Genomic DNA, 18,934 nt, shown 5'->3' with positions numbered 1-18,934 from the left:
CAGGCAGGTCTCAAACTGCCGACCTCAGGGGATCCACTCCTCAGCCTCTCAATGTGCTGGGATTACAGGCATGAGCCACTGCGTCTGGCCAAAGGAAAAGTTCTTGAAGGAAATTAAAAGTGCTACTCCACTGAGTAGATGAATCATAAGAAAGTAAAACAGCCTTATTGCTGATACGGAGAAAGTTTGAGTAGTTTGGATAGAAGACCAAACCATCCACAACATTTCCTTAAGTCAAAGCCTAACCCAGAGCAAGGCCAGAACTCTCTCCAATTCTATGAAGGCTGAGAGAGGTGAGGAAGCTGCCAAGTTTGAAGCTAGCAGAGGAAAGATGCCCTCTCTATACCTTACAGGTACAAGGTAAAGCAATAAGTGCTGATTCAGAAGCTCCAGCAAGGTATCCAAAAGATTTAACTAAAATCATTGATGAAGATGGCTACACTAAACAACTTCTAGATGCCATTAAGAATATTCATGATTCACAGGAACAGGAACAGGAGTTTGGAAGATGATACCAACACTCCTAGATGATTTTGAGAGTTCAGAACTTCAGTGGAGGAAGTCAGTGCAGATGTGGTAGAAATAGCAAGAGAACCAGAATTAGATCAGAGCCTGAAGATGTGACTGAACTGCTGCAATCATGTGATCAAACAAACTTGAACAGATGAGGAGTTGCTTCTTACCAATGAGCAAAGAAAATGATTTCTTGAGATGCAATGCACTCCTGGTGAAGATGCTGTGACTACCGCCAAAATGAGAGCAAAGGATTTAGGATATAATCTCAGTTGATAAAGCAGCAGCAGGGTTTGAGAGGACTGATTCCAATTTTGAAAGAAGTTCTGCTATAGGTAAAATACTATCATGCCTGGGGTGCTGACTACTGTAGTCCGAGCCATTGAGGAGGCAGAAATAAGATGATCACTTGAGCCTAAGAGTTTGAGTCCTGCCTAGGCAACACAGTGAGACACCCATCTCTTTTAAAAACATAAACAAATATAATGCTATCAAACAGTGTCTTGTGCTATACAGACATCTTGGAAGAGTCAATTAATCCAGCAAACTTCATGGTTGTCTCATTTTAAACAACTGTCACAGCCCCCTTAACCTTCAGCAACCACCAGCAAAAGATGACTACTTGCTGAAGGCTCAAATGATTATTAGCATTTTTAAACAACAAAGAATGTTTTAATTAAGGTTATTTGTTTAGACATAATGCTATGGCACTTAATAAACTACAGTATAGCACAAACATAACTTTTAAATGCACTAAGAAACAAAAAAAAAATTGTGTAACATGCTTTATTGGGTGGTCTGGAACCAAACCCACAATATTGTCAAGATATGCACATATTAAATAACATTATCCCAACTGATTACAGTTACTTATAATCAAATCCATATTGGTTTTTACATTTGCCCTTTTTCCCTCTAATAAGTTGCTTAATACCTCCCAATCCTCTTCCCACAAAAAAAGAGAGAGAGAAAGGGAGAGAGGGGGAGAGAGAGAGAGAAAGGGAGAGAAAGGAAGGGGAGGGGGAGGGGGGAGAGGGGGGGAGAGAGAGAGAGAGAGAGAGAGAGAGAGAGAGAGAGAGAGAAAGAGAAAGAGAAAGGAGACAGAAAAGAAAGAAAAATAGATCGACTGACCAGCCTTTAGAGAACCTGGCAATGCCATTCGGATAGGGCAAGATCTTGAAGGAGTTTAACAAACTAAATTAAAAGGACAGTCATACAAGACTGCATATTGCATGATCCTGTTTATAAATGTTCAGAATAAGCAAATCTATAGAAACAAGATAGACTTACTAATCTACCTGGTTGTCAAAGGAAGCAGGCAGTGTGCATGGGGAGAAGGGGAGCGACGGCTAATGGATAATTAGTTTCTTTTAGGGGCCAGACGTGGTGGCTTCTTCCTGTAATTCCAGTACTTTGGGAGACCACCGCGGGCGGATCACTTGAGACCAGGAGTTTCAGACCAGCCTGGCCTTCTGTACTATAAAAACACAAAAATTTAGCTGGGCATGGTGGCAGGCACCCATAATCCCAGCTACTCGGGAGGTTGAGGCATAAGAATCACTTGAACCCGGGAGGCAGAGATTGCAATGAGCCTGGATGACAGAGCAAGACTCTGTCTCCAAAAGATAAGATAATAAAATAAGATGAAATAAATAAAAGCTTCTTTTGGAGATGATGAAAATGTTCTAAAATTAGATTGTGGTGATATAGTTGCATAACTCTGGAAGTATCATTGAATTTTAGAAATCATTGAAATGCACAGTTTAAATGAGTGAAGTGTGTGTGTGTGTGTGTGTGTGTATCTCAATAAAACTGTTTAATAAAATAAAATAAAAATACATGCCTCTTCCAAAATAAGGGGGCAGTGATGTTAAGGCACAGTGAGAAAAAGAAGAACAGAGAGAAGGCCAGACGCTGTATTATGAAGCTTTGTGGGCCATATCAATACCACTTAGTTTAATTAAACGACTACTCCTTGTCTGATAGCCTCAGTACATATGAATCACAACTTAAAGATAGTTATTTTAAAAGATCCAACACCTCCCCTACACTGGCTTTACAGTAAGGTCACATAAATAATTTAACTATTTTAGCTACTAGATATAAAAAACTGAAGTCAGTGAGAAATGAAGAGCTTCTAAGCATATTATTTATAAAATCAGACATCTTGCCATGCTATTTTTAGAAAACAATGATCAGTGTAAATAAAACACCTATGTTGTTTTAATTTAAAATTTCATCATCTAGGTTGAGAAAGTGAAATGAATCAGTATCACTACTCTTTCTGCTCCAGTAATACCACCAAAAAAAAAGATGACTGTTTTTTTCCTGAGGATCTATGATACTCCTCAGCATGGTAAAAGCGGACCATGAAAATGCCATAGGCAGCTATGGAGGTGGGTGGCAAGGTAGAGGAAGGAGGAAACAAGGAAAAGTCTCTTACACTTAATATTTTCTACCCAAAAAAGTCCCCTATACATTACTTGTAAGACCACCATCTTCCAGGTTAGTGTACTAAGTTGAGGGAAGAAACAGAAGCCTAGTAGAGTGCACTCCTGATATGGTGATGAAATACATCTTTAGAAACGACTGCACTTGACTAGTGGACCTCTCTCCTTACCTCACTACCACATCCCTCAGGCTACGGAAAAGTGGATTAAAAACAGCCACATCCACCGAAGAGAAAAAGGTCCAAAATACAATAAGAATCAGGGAGAATTCACTGATAGACATTACATATCAAAACAAAAAATCTAGAAAGAGCTAGCCAATTTAGTCACGAGAAAGTTGAAAAAACTAACAAAAACACATTGCAAGAAAAACATGAAAAAGCCAACTAAGAACTGTAACTTCTAAGAAGCAAAAACAAACAAAAAAAAATTCTAAATGCTTCTTAAGTCCTACAGAAGAAAGTAAAAGCATGAAATAAAACAAAAGTACAAATATAAGGTGATAAAAGGCAGACTGAAAAGGGAAATTGTTTTGATCTTTGTATTTAGTTTATTGTGGCTACAATGACAAATTACCACAAACTAGGTGGCTTAAAACAATAAAAATTACTCTTACTGTCCCAAGGACTAGAAGTCCAAAATTAAGGAGTCAAAAGGGCTGTACTCCCCCTGGAGGCTCTAGGAGAGAATTCATTCCTTGCCTCTTCTCAACTTCTGGTAGCTGGCAGTACTACTTGACTGGTGCCCTTGTGTCTTATCATTCCAATCTCTGCCTCTGTGGTCAAATCTCTCCTCCTCTAGGTATCTCTTTTCTTCTGAATATCTCTTACAGTAACAGCTATCACTGGATTTAAGTCCCATTCAGATAACCTAGGGTGATCTCATTTCAAGATCCTTTATTTAATTGCAATCTGCAAAAACTCTTTTTCCAAATAAGGTAACACTCACAGGCTGCAGAAACTTAACAGAGATGTTGTTACAGACTGAATGTTTATGTCCCCCCAAAATTCACAGTTTGAAGCCGTCAGTCCCAATGCGATGGTATTAGGAGGTAGGGCCTTTGGCAGCTAATTAAGTTTAGATGAGATCATGAGGGTGAAGCCTAAGAAGAAGAGATCAGACACCAGAGCATCCTCTCTCCATCAAGTGAGGATACAGTAAGCAGGCAACCACCTATAAGCAGGAAGAGGGCCCTAATCAAAAACTCGATCTGCTGGCATTTTGCCAGGATCATTCAAAATGATCCTAGTTCCTCTTCCTAGCCTCCAGAATGATGAGAAATATATTTAATACATTTAAATACATGTTTATTTAAATATGACAAATATTTGTTTTGTTTAGGATAACAGCCAAAGTTGACTAAGACAGATATCTTCTGGAGGGCTGTTTTTTAGCCTACAACAGTTCTCAATTTGCTCTTAGCACAACAGAACATCAGAGATCTAATAAATAAACTAGAAACAGCAAAGAACAGAAAAAAATACAGTGAAAAATTAATGGCAGGGAGGAAAGGAAATCATAATAGTGAATGCAGAGGGAATCAATTAAGAAATCAAACTAATTCTGGAGAAAATGATAAATGTGAAGAACAAAGATGATCCAACATTGAATAATTATTATTCCAAAAGTAGATGCCACACATGAATAGAAAATTTCTTTGAAATTTTCCTTGAAACTGAGAGCAGGACAAAAAAGGTACAATGTATGCCAGAAAGAACAGACTCAAAATTATCAAAGTATCATGGTTAAACTCAAGGATAAAAAAGAGTCTACCAGGCATCCAAACAGAAAAAAATTAGTCGCCCAAAAATCAGTCAACCTAAAAGGCAAGTTGGGGGACACACGGGGCAAAGAGGCAGGTGATGTTTGTAGAAAAAACAACACATTAAATTATGAAAAAATAGGCCAAACTTCTACCACTGTTTGGCTTATGACCTTGAGGAAATCAAGGCATGTCCTTTTTTAGGACTTAGTTTCCTTATCTGTAAACTGAAAGGACTGAATATAAAATTTCGACCTCTTTAAGCTCTGAAACTATAATGGGCGATAGTCAGATTAAGAGGATCCACTTTGATTTTCAAACATGAAATCTTGAAGTATATTTTTCCTTAAAAGCAGCAGGACAAAAAATTAGCCAGGCATGGTGGCACATGCCTGTAATCCCAGGTACCTGGTAGGCTGAGGTAAAAGAATCAATTGAACCCAGGAAGCGGAGGTTGCAGGGAGCCAAGACCATGCCATTGCACTCCAGCCAGGATGACAGGGTGAGACTCTGTCTTAAAAAATAAAAAGCAGCAGAAGTGGCCAGGCGCAGTAGCTCACACCTGTAATCCAAGCACTTTGGGAGGCCGAGGCAGGTGCATCACTTGAGGTCAGGAGTCAAGACCACTGTGACCAACATGGTAAAGCCCCCATCTCTATTAAAAATACAAAAAAATTAGTGGGCATGGTGGTACGCATCTGTAATCCCAGCTACTCGGAAGACTGAGGCAGGAGAATCACTTGAACCCAGGAGGCGGAGGTCGCAGTGAGCCAAGATTGCACCACAGCACTCCAGCCTGGACAACAGCAAGACTCTGTCTTGAGGGAAGAAAAAAAGGCAGCAGGAGAAACAAAAATGAAGCCCTATGCTTTGACCCAGTACTTCCCTTTCTAGGAATATGGCAAAAGAAAGTAAAAAGAAACTGAAACAAAATAATTGATTTACATAGATATTCATTAAACCACTATTTACCACATCAATAAATCAGAGCCAATCCAGACGTCCAATAGTAGAGAATCATTAGGTAAACTATCATACATTCACAATCAAGAGAATATTAAGCAGCCATTAAAATTACATTTTCCAAGAATATTTGATGGTCTAAGAAAATATTCATGACACAAGATTACATGAAAAAGCAGAGTGCATAGCTACAAATTGCTATATATTCTGTGATCCCAATTTTGAAAACAAATGCTACACAAACACACCAAAAAGTAAGCAGGAATTTTCTCTGGATAGTGAGAATACAAGCAAATTTTTATTCTTTTTTTTGTCTCTCTCCGTAATTTCCAAATTATCCACACTGAGTATATAAAATGTTAAGATAAATTTGCTTGAAGTTCTAAAAAGATATTCAAAGATATTCTTTCCAAAGAAGTATTACTGTCACTGGGTTCTAAAAAAAAAAATCCAAGTATACTTACAGAACTGTTCGAACTAAAAAATCAGCAACTTTATCTTGAATAATTTATCCTTAGTTCCAAAATTGAGTATAATCAGCAAAGAGATGAATTGAGTGCCTCATTCATAGTCAATGTTTATTCTTCAATTAGGCATTGTTACATTCAGTACAGAAAAGAGTTTGACAAGAAAATAACTTGGCTAGAGCATGACTTACTGGGATGTAGGTTTAAAAGATTTTCTTAAAGGTTGTATGTTTATCTAGACTCAACTTTTATGAACCACTATGTGACTGTGCATTTAAATAATAAAACAATTAATGAGGTATTGTTATTATTTAATAGATAAGAGAAATGAAGAGGCCAACCTGGAACCTCATCATACCATAATTAGAGCCTGCTTAAAGCAGATTTACCTCATGCAAAACTTGTGCCTTACCCAATAAACTATTTGAAACCTTCCAGACTATGCCACTAAGGCCATAGATCCCTCTAGTCTACAAGAGATTAAAAGGACTAAATCTATCAACACCTCATATCCTTGTTTACCTAAGTCTCCACCAGAAACACTAGCCTTTCTCATTTGCTGTTAACTCTCATCTCCCTACACTCCACACATCCCTCTCATATGAATCAACTCCTCAACTCTACCTCTTCTGTAATCAGCAAACTCCACTTTCTGGCCTTATGGACAACGTAACTCCCCCAAATATGATACTTTCATAAATCCCACAGAGGCTGATATTATTCAGTCCCTCCAGACATCTCAAAAACATGTCCTTGCAAGCCATGGTGGGGCAGAGGTTGGGAAGATGGTGTGGTGAGGCTGGGCAGAGAGGTTTGGGAAGCGACCAGGCGTAGGCTCTGCCAGTAGACGGTCACAGCTAACAGCTCACTGTGGCCCTAGCCCCGCTATGGCTGCTCAGACACAGGTTTAAAATCTTTATTCGGCAAAAATGTGGATTCAGAAAAGCACCCAGGAAGGCTGAGCCTCGAACATCAGACACAGGCACAAGTGGTGAAGCATACAACACAAGTGCGTTGATTCCTTTTAGCCAGACGTGGTGGTGCATGTCTATAATCCCAGCTACTTGGGAGGCTGAGGCAGGAGAATCACTTGAACCCAGGAGGCGGAGGTTGCGGTGAGCCAAGATTGCGCCACAGCACTCCAGCCTGGGTGACAGAACCAAGACTCGGGGGGGGAGGAGGGGGGCGCAGGAGCAACAAAAATGAAGCCCTATTCTTTGATCCAGTGCTTTGCTTTCCAGGAAAGAAACAGTCTGTTACCTTTCTCTGTATCCTACAGGGACTCTCATAAAACCTTTATTTTTTACTGTTGGGTTTACAGGCTGTTTGGATCTATTTGGCAATACGAATCACTGAAATCCAGGGTCTAGAGTTATTTTGATGATATACAAGTTGACTGGTTGGACAGCGTAAGACCACAAAAAGGAGACTTCAGAAAGGAGATAAACAAGTGGTGGAATAACCTAAGTGATGGCCAGCAGACTAAGACAGGTTATCACAGCTGCAAATGAATGTCTTTGTATTCTGTTTATAGGAGCACCTTCTCTACAGTGGACAATGATCAGATATTTCGCATCTAATCCAGCCTCAGAAGTCCTTTGTTCTCCAACGGTGCTGTCAATATTCAGTCATTTCTCCTTATTTCACATGGCACCGAATATGTATGTTTTGTGGAGTTCCTTCTCTGACACAGTGAACATTCTGGGTCAAGAGTAGTCCATGGCAGTGTACCTATCTGCAGGTGTTATTTCCAAATGTGTCAATTATGTGTGTAAAGTTGCCACAGGAAGATATGGACCATCACTTGATGCATCTGGCACCATCATGACGGTCCTTGCAGCTGTCTGCACTAAGATCCCAGAAGGGAGGCTTGCCATTATTTCCCTTCAGATGTTCATATTCCCAGCAGGGAATGCCCTAAAAGGTACTATCGCCATGGATACAGTAGGAATGATCCTGGGATAGAAATTCTTTAATCATGCAGCACATCTTGGGGGAGCTCTCTTTGGAATACAGTATGTTACTTTACATCATAAACTGTTTTGGAAGAACAGGGAGCCTCTAGTGAAAATCTGGCATGAAATGAGAACGAATAGTCCAAAAAAGGAGGTGGCTCTAGGTAAAACTAGGATTGGACAGTACTGGTACATCTGGTCCACGACATCTGAGAGCCACAGGAGTACATCAGCCCTAGAATGACCATGGCTGTGCTCCCACTTGGACGACACCAGCATCTGGCCTCCCAGGGTTTTCAGTTGTGTCCCCCAGCCTGTGTCTTTTTGGAAAGTGAACTATGACAAAGTTGTAAAATAAAGGTTTATATCTAGTTGGAAAAAAAAAAATCACATCCTCCTTGCTCCCAATTGCATTTCTTTCCTCAGTCATCCAAAAAAAACTCTGCTCACTTGAGGTCTTCCTATGCTAGTTCCTTCCCTATCAGCTTCTAAATGTTGGATTCTTCTAGGCTTGGTCCTACGCTCCCTTTCTCTTGTATCTTCTGTCTCCATACTCTCCCCAGATTATTTTATGCATTCCCAGATATTTATACACATGGTATTTATCCAAATTTTACCATTTGAGAGCTATTGATTCTCAAATGTAATTCTGTAAACCAGACTACTCTTTCAACCTTTACAGACTCCTGTATTCAACATCCCACTCTGGAGTTACACTTGTGTCTCATTCCCCTGATTAAAACACCTTAAAAGCTTCAGCATCTTCTACAAGACCCTGCAAGATCTAGTTTCATTCTTATACTATGCCATTCTTCCCTTGCTCACAATCCTTCAGTCACACTAGGCTTCTTTCAATTTACTGAATACACAAAGCATTTTGCCACCTCAAGATTTTTCACATGATGTTCCCTTTCCTTACAATGTTCTTTTACCACCCCATCCCTAATCCTTTCCTTTTGATCCTTTATGTCTCAGCTTAAACATAGCTTCTTCAGGGATGCCTTCTCTAGGACAATCCAATCTAAAGTTTTCACCTGTTATTATTTTCACAGTAACCAGTTCTTTTCCTTCAAAGCACTTAATCACAGTTTGTAAACAAACACACAAATAACGTCCTGACCATATTAGTCAAACTATATCTTCTGAATGAATAAGAAAATCAGTGAACAAAATAGAGCTATCAAATGGAAAATCAAGATCTGCCCAATCTAAATCCAGTGTTCAATACACTATAACTCTTCCTAACAAACTCTGTTCAATACATTATAATAGCGGTTCCTAACAAACTAATCTATTATTGTATCAAACATAATGTAACTAGACCTAACAAGTCTTATTGTAAAAGGGTATGTTAAAATTCCAAGATATCTTACAATGTAAAAATTACATGGACCAAAGTGCTAAGTATTTAATGGTAGGTCTAGAATTTCAAAAAAGTTATAAAATAATTTTTATTTCAACACTTCTTGAAATATGTCTAAAATACATTCTTACCTGAGTAAGAGGCAAACAGTAAATAATTTAGCAGAGGGCATTTCAAATTATCCTTAATAAAACAGTTGTGTGGAATGAAACACAGATAAAAATCTCTAGAAAAAGCATTAATTACATTCCTAAATTAGCCCGCCAAAACTCCTTTAATATTGGTTAATAGGTTTTAATACTAATAATACAAACCTGAACCTGGGTCCAGGAAGCAGGGCCATGTAATGAAAGAAGGCTGAGGATAAGAAAGGAGGATAAGAATTCATTCAAGTCCTTATGTAGCCAGGACTCTGCCACTTCCTAAGACTTTTTCCCATGGCCCATTTCATGTATTCAACAAGGAGGCAGGGGGACAGAGTTAGGAGAAGAGAAGGATAAAACACTTAAAACAAGCACAGTGTTAGGCATGTGACCTATGGATTTTACTTACTCCGGCCAATCCCACAATGCAGTTATCATCATCCTCTGTTTCTCAGGGAATAATCTAAGCCTATACTCTTTCCATTACTAATTCTTAAACAACCAGCGCCAAGTAAGTGTATAATTAGCTTTAAAGCACTGTCCATGAGGAGATAAGACATATCTGCATTTTCGCTAGTTTTTTATACACAGTTTTTTTATATACAGCTCAAATATTTGTTGGGTAAATTACTGAAATCAGTAAATGAATGAATGAACGAGCAAAATAACTCAAGTTCTGTGACTTTTCCTAATCATTCCAGACTACAATGATTACTCCTTCCTCCGGATTCACACTTAATGTCTCTACTTGTGTTGTCCAATACACTAGTCGCTACACAAGGCTACTGAACACTTGAAAGTGGCAAGTTTGAATCGAAACATTCTGAAATACATAACAGATTATAAGGACTTAGTTTTTCTTAAAGGATGTAAAATATCTCAGTAACAATTCTTATAAGGACTACATATTGAAATGTTAGTATTTTTATATATCGGGATAAATGAAATATATTAAAACTAATTTTGTCTATTTCTTTTAAGTCTTTAAAAAGTGGCTATTAGAAGCCGGGAGCAGTGGCATGTTCCTGTAGTCTCAGCTACTCAGAAGACTGAGGCAGGAGGATTGCTGGAGCCCAAAAGTTCAAGTCCAGCCTGGGCAAAATAGTGAAACCCCTTCTCTAAAAAATAAAAATGTGGCTATTAGAAAAATGTAATTATATATGTGGCTTGCAATATACTTTCTGAACAGCACTGATCTACACCAACCATTTGGTAGCATATATATTTCTACTTTATAACATCTCATGTTAGTTGAATATTCAAATATGTATGTTTCCCTAAAACACAGTGTCCCTTATCCTTGTAATAACTGAATGTACTTTTTTTTTTTTCTTGGAGACAGAGTCTCACTCTATTGCCCAGGCTGGAGTGCAATGGTGCGATCTCAGCTTGCTGCAACCTCCGCCCCCAGGGTTCTAGCAATTCTCCGACCTCAGCCTCCTGAATAGCTGGGATTACAGGCGACTACCACCCCATCCAGCAAATTTTTCTGTATTTTTAGTAGAGATGGGGTTTTGCCATGTTAGCCAGGCTGGTCTTGTGATCCACCCACCTTGGCCTCCCAAAGTGCTAGGATTACAAGCGTGAGCCACTGCACCTGGCCAATAATTGAATGTACTTTTTAAAGTAGCTTCATTAAGTTATAATTCACATAACACATAATTCATCCACCTAAAATACACACTTACCAATTTTTAGTACTTTCACAGGCTTGTGCAACCATCACCCCAATCAAACCCAAAAAGAAACTCTGTACTTCTTAGGTGTCATTCCCCAATCCTTCCATTCTAGCCCTAAGGAAACAGTAATTTGCTTTCTGTCTACAGATTTGCCTATTCTGGATATTTATATAGGTGGAATTGTATAATACATGGTCTTTTGCAATTGGCTTGACTTAGAATGTTTTCCAGGTTCGTCCATGTTGTAGTATGCTTTGGTTCACTTCTTTTGATTCCTCAGTAATATTTCATTTATGGAAATACCATATTTGATGTCTCCATTCATCAACTGATAGATGTTTGGGTTGTTTCTTCTTTGAGCTATTAATAATAATGCTATGAACACGTGTATGTATGAACATATGGGTATATATACCTAGGCATGGAATTGCTACATTATATAGTAATGTATGTGCATTTGGAGAACTACCAGATTGTTTTCCAAAGCAGCACCATTTTACATTCCCAAAGGAGTGTATGAGGGTTCCAATTTCTTCATATCCTAAAAAACACTGGTTATAAACAGACTTTTTTACTGTAGCCATCCTAGTCTGAAGTGGTATCTTGTGGTTTTGATTTTTATTCCCATGATGACTAATGATATTGAGCATCTTTTCATGCACTGATATGGTTTGGCTCTGTGTCACCAACCAAATGTCATTTTAAATTGTAATCCCCATGTGGGAGGTAACTGAATCATGGGGAAGGGACAGACTTCCCCCTTACTGTTCTTGTGATAGTGAGTTCTCAAGAGATCCAGTTGTTTGATATTCTCATTCTCTCTCTCTCTCTCTCTCTCCTGCTCCACCATGGTAAGACATGCTTGCTTCCCCTCTCACCTTCCAACAAGATTTTAAGTCTCCTGAGACCTCCCACCCATGCTTCCTATGGAACTATGAGTCAATTAAACCTCTTGTCTTCATAAATTACCCAGGCTCAGGCAGTTCTTTACAGCAGTGTGAAAATGGACTGATACATGCACTTATCGACCATTATTTATATCTTCCTTCTAAAAGTAGATATACATGGTTTCTGTCTATTCAGAACATGTACCAAATTCTTAATTGGGCTTTTTATTATTGAACTGTAAGAGTTTTTTTTGTATTCTAGATACAAGTCCTTTATCAGACGTAATTTGTAAGTATTTTTCCCTTTCAGTGTTTTCTCTTTCTTGATGGTATTTTGAAGCACAAATGGTTTTTATTTTTATGATGTTCAATGTATCCACTTTTTTATTTTGTTGCTTGTGCGCTTGGTACCATATTTAAGATGACATTGCCTATCCCAGGTCATGAAAACTTACTCCTATGTTTTCTCTTAGGAGCTGTATAATTTTAGATCTAGTATTTAGGTCTTTAATCAACTTTGAGACAATTTTTGTAGATGGTGTGAGGTAAGAGTTAAACTTCACTCTTTTGCATGCAAATATGCAGCTGTTCCAGGCCATTTGTGGGGGAAACAAATTCTTTCATCATTTAATTATCTTGGTGTCCTTGTCAAAACCAATTGACCATAAAGGTAAGGGCTTATTTTTAGACTAACAATCATACTCCGTGAATCTATATCCAACTCTGCGAATCTATATTCAAGTGCCACACTGTCTTAACTGATGTAAATTTTTAGATTGAGAAATGTAAATAAATAAATAAATAAAATCCTTGGTTCACTCAAAAAAATAAAATAAAAAAGCAAAAAGAGAGATGTGGGTCCTCTAGCTTTATTCTTTATTTTTCAATTTTTGAGGGGCTATTCAGAATCTGTCATGGGTTGAACTGGGTACCCCAAAAAAGATATATTAAAGCCCTAACCACAAGAACCTCAGAATGTGACCTTATTTAGAAATAGGGTCTTCACAAAGGTAATCAAATTAAAATGAGGGCCGGGAGAGGTGGCTGACACCTGTAATCCTAGCACTTTGAGAGGCTGAGGCAGCCAGATGACCTGAGATCAGGAGTTCAAGACCAGCCTGGCCAACTTGGTGAAACCCCGTCTCCACTAAAAATACAAAAATTAGCCAGGCGTGGTGGCAAGTGCCTGCAATCCCAACTACTTGGGAGGTTGAGACAGGAAAATCGCTTGAACCTGAGAGGCAGAGGTACCAGTGACCAACATTATGTCACTGCACTCCAGCATGGGGGATAAGAGCAAGACTTCATCTCTTTAAAAAAAAGAATTAGCCGGTCATGGTGGCATGCCCGTAATTCCAGCTACTTGAGAGGCTGAGGCAGGAGAATTGCTTGAACCCAGGAGGTAGAGGCTGTAGTGAGCCGAGATCATGCCACTGCACTCCAGCCTGGGCAACAGAGTGAGACACAACCTTAAAAAAAATTTTTTTTTAATGAGGTCATTCTCATGGGCCCTAATCCAGTATGACTGGTGTCCTTACAAAAAGAATTTTGGACACACAGACAAACGTACACAGAAGGAAGATAATATGAAGACACAGAGGTAGAGGAAATCTAAGTTACTGTAGTGATCCACAAGCCAAGAAATGCCAGGGATTGCTAGCAAACACTAGAAGTGGCAAGTGGGAGGTAATTCCCTGGAGCACTCAGATCGAGCATAGCCCTGCTGACACCTTGATTTTGGACCTCCAACTTCTAAACTGCGAGAAAAATCTCTGCTGTTTTAAGCCACTTAGTTTTAGTACTTTGTTATTACAACTCTTGGAAACTAATACAGGATCCCTTATACTTTCATATGAATTTTAGGATCAGTTTATCAATTTCTGCAAAAGGCAATTAGAATTTTGCCTTCTGCAAAAGGCAACTGGAATTTTGATAAAGCACTGGATCTGTAGATCAACTAGGAGAGCACTATCATTCAAACAATATTAAGTCTTCCAATTCATGAACATAGGATGTCCATCTTTTTTCTAGGTATTCATTAATTCCTTTCAACAATGTTTAGTAATTCCCAAATTATGCGTTTTGTATTTCTGTTAAATTTATTCTTAAGTATTTTGTTCCTTTAGATGGCATTATAAGTGGAACTGTTTCCTTAATTTCAGTTTCAGTTTGCTTATTTCTACTGTACAGAAACGTAGTTGATTTTTAAACATTGATACTATATAAAATGAGTTCAACCTTGCTGAACTCATGTATTAACTCTAATAGATTTTTAGCAAATTTCTAAGGATGTTTCTATGTATACCTGCAAAAAGAGATAGCTGTACTTCTTCCTTATCACCCTTATGCCTTTTACTTCTTTTCCCGTCTAACTGCTCTGGCTAGAAACTCTAGTACAATGTTAAACAGAAGTGGCAGCAGAGGACATCCTCATGTTGCTCCTAATATTAGGTAGAAGGCAACCAATATTTTGCCATTAACCATGATATTAGCTCCGGGTCTTTTCATAGATGTTATCAGATGGAGCAAGTTTCTTTCTATTTCTAGTTTATTATTTTTATCATGAATAGAATATACTTTTTAACACCTCTATAGTCTATATAATGTTAAGCTCACTGGTGCTCTGATGTGCTAAATTACTAAAACTGTTATGAAGTACAACTTACCAAACAAAATCCTGGATTTTTTTATGGACCAGCCTGGCCAACATGGCAAAACCCTGTCTCTACTAAAAATACAAAAATTAGCTGGGCATCGTGGCAGGCGCCTAAAATCCCAGCTACATGGGAGGCTGAAGCAGGAGAATCACTTGAACTCGGGAGGCAGAGGTTGCGGTGAGTCAAGATCACACCACTGCCCTCCAGCCTGAGCGACAGAGACTGTTAGACATAGTGAACACCAAGTTTTTCTTCAAAGAATCAGTATGTCAATATGTTCAGCTCTCTTGTTCTTTAATTCTCCATTTTAAAGTTTAACTTCCTTATAGTATCAGCAAACCATCTTTTCCCCAGTTCTAATCGGTAGTTCACATCTGTTCCCGGTCCCCTGCTCTGTCCTGACTCATTCCGGTCACCTTCTCTGGTCACCTGCTTTGACCCCTGGTTACCTGCTCTGAACTGCCCGTAACCGTCCTTCCCGCCAAACTACCCACCCCACCACTCTGGCTTATACCCCTGGCTCCCTTCAAAATATCCAATCGGAATTAGACTAGACTGTACAGTCTAACCCTAGTCAACACCGGAATGACACAGCAATTGCAGTGACCTCCATCAGGAGTAAGTACCCCTTCCTCTTCCTCATCCAGGTGTGCGGTCACCATTGTTCCATCTGTGAGCCGCACCCTTCTATAGATGTAAATTGCCTTGCTGAGGGGATTTATATTTGAGTGCTACTTCTTTTGAAGCACTCAAATATAAAACTTTACATATAACAGAGACTCCGTCTCAAAAAAAAAAAAGCACATCTATATCATCTAGCAGTTTTAAGAAAAAAAAGAAGTTTGGATATACAAAGATCAAAATAATATTATGCTACAATAAAAGATTTAGAAACAATGTCAGACAAATTTACAAGTTCCCAAACATGGAAATAAAATTAAGGTCAACACCTGTTAAATAAAAACCTAAAAGTCAAATTTGCTTTAACTGACAAAACCCGAAGTTTGTGATAGCTCAGCAGAAGAGCAGTTTCTATCAGCGCATTAAACAATTATCATCCCAATATCTTGTTTCCTAACACACACACACACACACACACACACACACAGAAAAATGCTGAATATAGAGAAGTACAGAAATACTCCTTATATTTCCAAACAAAGAACTGCTTTGCTTTCACTCAGGGTATTGCCCTCAACAACCCTTGTTTATCTTCCTGGCCTTCTAGTCATAACTTTAAAAACAAATATGCATTTCTTCATTATATTGTAAATGGTTCCTCTATCCACTCTAGAAGGAAGAATCAAATGGCAAGACAAAATAAAACAATAATTTAAAAGTAATAGCTTGTTCAACTATCCAAATTGCTTAATTTCTTAAGCAATTAAGAAACTTGAGCTTCTCCATCCAGAAATGGTGACACACTGAAAAATTGAAGACATATTATCCTAAAGAACTCATATTCTTATTGCAGAGATAACTCAAAATCTAAAAAGAAACAATTCTAAATATGTAAGCAAGCAGTGTGCAATACATTATACGCAAAGGAAGGAAATACATTTTATAAAGTGAACTCCAGACTGGGTGACAGGGAAAGACCCTATCTCAAAAACACAAATAAATAAAAAATAAAAATAAAGCACTACAGCTGTTTTTCACCATCTTACACATCAAACCTTTAGTCTTGAGGTATTTAATGGTATTTGTTGGTTTTAGGAAATACCGAACACATGAGCATGCATTTAGAACTCAATTTTTTACATTTTATGCTCTTTATGACGGTTATTCTAGCAGTCATTAAACTCCCTTATGTAAATCTGCTTCTGCCAGAGGGCATCAATAACTACAGAAATAGTCCATAGGTTAACACTATTATATTTTCCTGTAATACACTATAAAGAATAAAATAACAGAAACTGATGAATAAAAAATACATAAAACAGCTAAAGAAGTCTTTATTACTAATAACCTTCCATAGCTATAACATATGCAAGATACTGTACTAAACACTTTATATTAAATATTGTTCATTTAACCTAAGAATATATTGATGTACAAGGAAACTGAGGCACAATTCAGTAACTTGTCCAATGTCACAGCAAGTAAACGGCAAATTCAGAATTTATTCCAGAGCCCAGGCTTTTACTCAACAGGTTACTTACTCCTTAGCTATTTTTAAAGGCATAATATGAAGTCAAATTATTAATTACAACAATCTCAGGTTTCTTCTAAAATTTTACTTATCATAATTTACCCTGAAAAGTGTGCCACTGAGGCCAGGCATGGTGGTTCATGCCTGTAATTCCAGTGCTTTGGGAGGCCAAGGTGCATGGGCTGGCTTGAAGCCAGGAGTTCAAGACCAGCCTAGGCAACATGGTGAAACTCTGGTGCCCACCTGTGATACCAGCTACAGCTACTCAGGGGGCTAAGATGGCAGGACTGATTGAGCCCAGGAGGTCGAGGCTACAGTCAGCTGTGATCAAGCCACTGCAGACCAACCTAGGCAAGAGAGTGAGATCTTATCTCGAAAAAACACGTGCATCATTGAAAGAGCACATCAAAAAGGCATGACAGTCTTTTTCTGAAATATGGTACTAGAATAAGTGAACATCTACATGCAAATAAAGACATCAACTTACACAAAAATTACTTGAAATGCACAAAAACTCACAAGTGTTAACTAAAAAATTAGCCCAAACTGCATCATAGATCTAAAGTAAAATGTTAAACTATAAAACTTCTAAAAGATAACAGGAAAAATCTAAGTAACCTTTGGTTTGATGATGACTTTTTAGATACAACACCAAAAGTGCAGTCCATGGGGGAAAAAAAAAATTGAAAAGCTGGGCTTCATTAAAATTTAAAAACTTCTAGGCCAGGCACAGTGACTCATGGCTATAATCCCAGCACTTTGTGAGGCTGAGGCAGGTGGATCACAAGGTCAGGAGTTTGAGACCAGCCTGGCCAACAGGGTGAAACCCTGTCTCTACTAAAAATACAAAAGTTAGCCAGGCACAGTGGTGGGTGCCTGTAATCCCAGCTACTCAGGAGATTGAGGCAAGAGAATCGCTTGAACCTGGGAAGCAGGGGTTGCAGTGAGCCAAGATCATGCCATTGCACTCCAGCACAGGTGACAGCACAAGACTCTGTCTCTAAATAAATAAATACTGCTGCTCTGTGAAAGAAAGACACTATGAAACAGAATGAAAAGAAAAGCCACAGACTGGGAGAAAATATTTGTAATACACATATCTGATAACAGGCTAGTATCTAAAATATACAAAGAACTCTTAAAACTCAATAATAAAACAACTGAATTAAAAAGTGTGCAAAAAATCTGATACCTCACAAAACAAGACATACAGGTAGCAAATAAACATATGAAAAGATGCTCAACATCCTACGTCATTAGGGAATTGCAAATCAAAACAATGACATACCATTACACATCTACTAGAACAGAATAGCTAAAATCCCAAACACTAACACAACCAAAAGCTGGTAAGGATATGGAACAACAGGAACTTCAACTCATTGCTTGCAGAAATGTAAAATGGTACAGCCATTTTGGAAGACACCTCAGCAGTTTCCTACAAAGCTAAATGTAGTCTAACCATACAAACCAGCAATCACACTCATAGATATTTACACAAGTGAGTTGAAAACTTATGTCTACACAAAAAAGTGAACACAAATGTTTATAATAGTTTTACTCATATTTGCTCAAAAGTAGAGGCAACCAAGATGTCTTTCAACACACAAGCAGTTTAAAAAATTGTGGTACATCCATATAATGAGGTATTATTCAGGGACAAAAAGAAATGAGGTATCCAGCCAGAAAAAGACATGAAGGACTATTAAATACATTGCTGGGTGAAAGAACCATGTCTAAAAAGGCTACATATTATATGATTCCAACTATAGGACATTCTGAAAAAGACAAAACTATATATAGAGACAGTAAAAAGTTCAGTGGTAGCCAGTGGATGGGAGGAGGGGGATGAGAGGGTAGCTAAATAGGTGGATGATGAAATTTGGGGGGCAGTAAAACTACTCTGCGTGATACTGTAATCATGAATACATGACATTATGCAT

The 18,934-nt window shown here is 38.2% G+C and overlaps 1 protein-coding gene and 1 pseudogene across 6 annotated transcripts in view; one reads left to right on the top strand and one right to left on the bottom strand.

Moving 5' to 3' along the window:
• Nucleotides 1-18,934, bottom strand: part of GSK3B (glycogen synthase kinase 3 beta) — a 228,474-nt gene that overhangs the window by 160,006 nt on the left and 49,534 nt on the right. The gene's annotated exons all lie outside the window — the stretch shown is intronic.
• Nucleotides 6,903-8,484, top strand: LOC116565578 (annotated as a pseudogene). The gene is made up of 2 exons (XR_004275512.1): nt 6,903-7,189; nt 7,397-8,484. The product of XR_004275512.1 is annotated as a presenilins-associated rhomboid-like protein, mitochondrial pseudogene (transcript).

The sequence above is a fragment of the Sapajus apella genome, unplaced genomic scaffold (assembly GCF_009761245.1).
Source record: "Sapajus apella isolate SASKATOON/1434 unplaced genomic scaffold, GSC_monkey_1.0 scaffold40, whole genome shotgun sequence".
NCBI lineage: Eukaryota > Metazoa > Chordata > Mammalia > Primates > Cebidae > Sapajus > Sapajus apella.
Note: the sequence above shows the minus strand (reverse complement) of the source record. Positions and strands in the feature narration are given on the sequence as shown.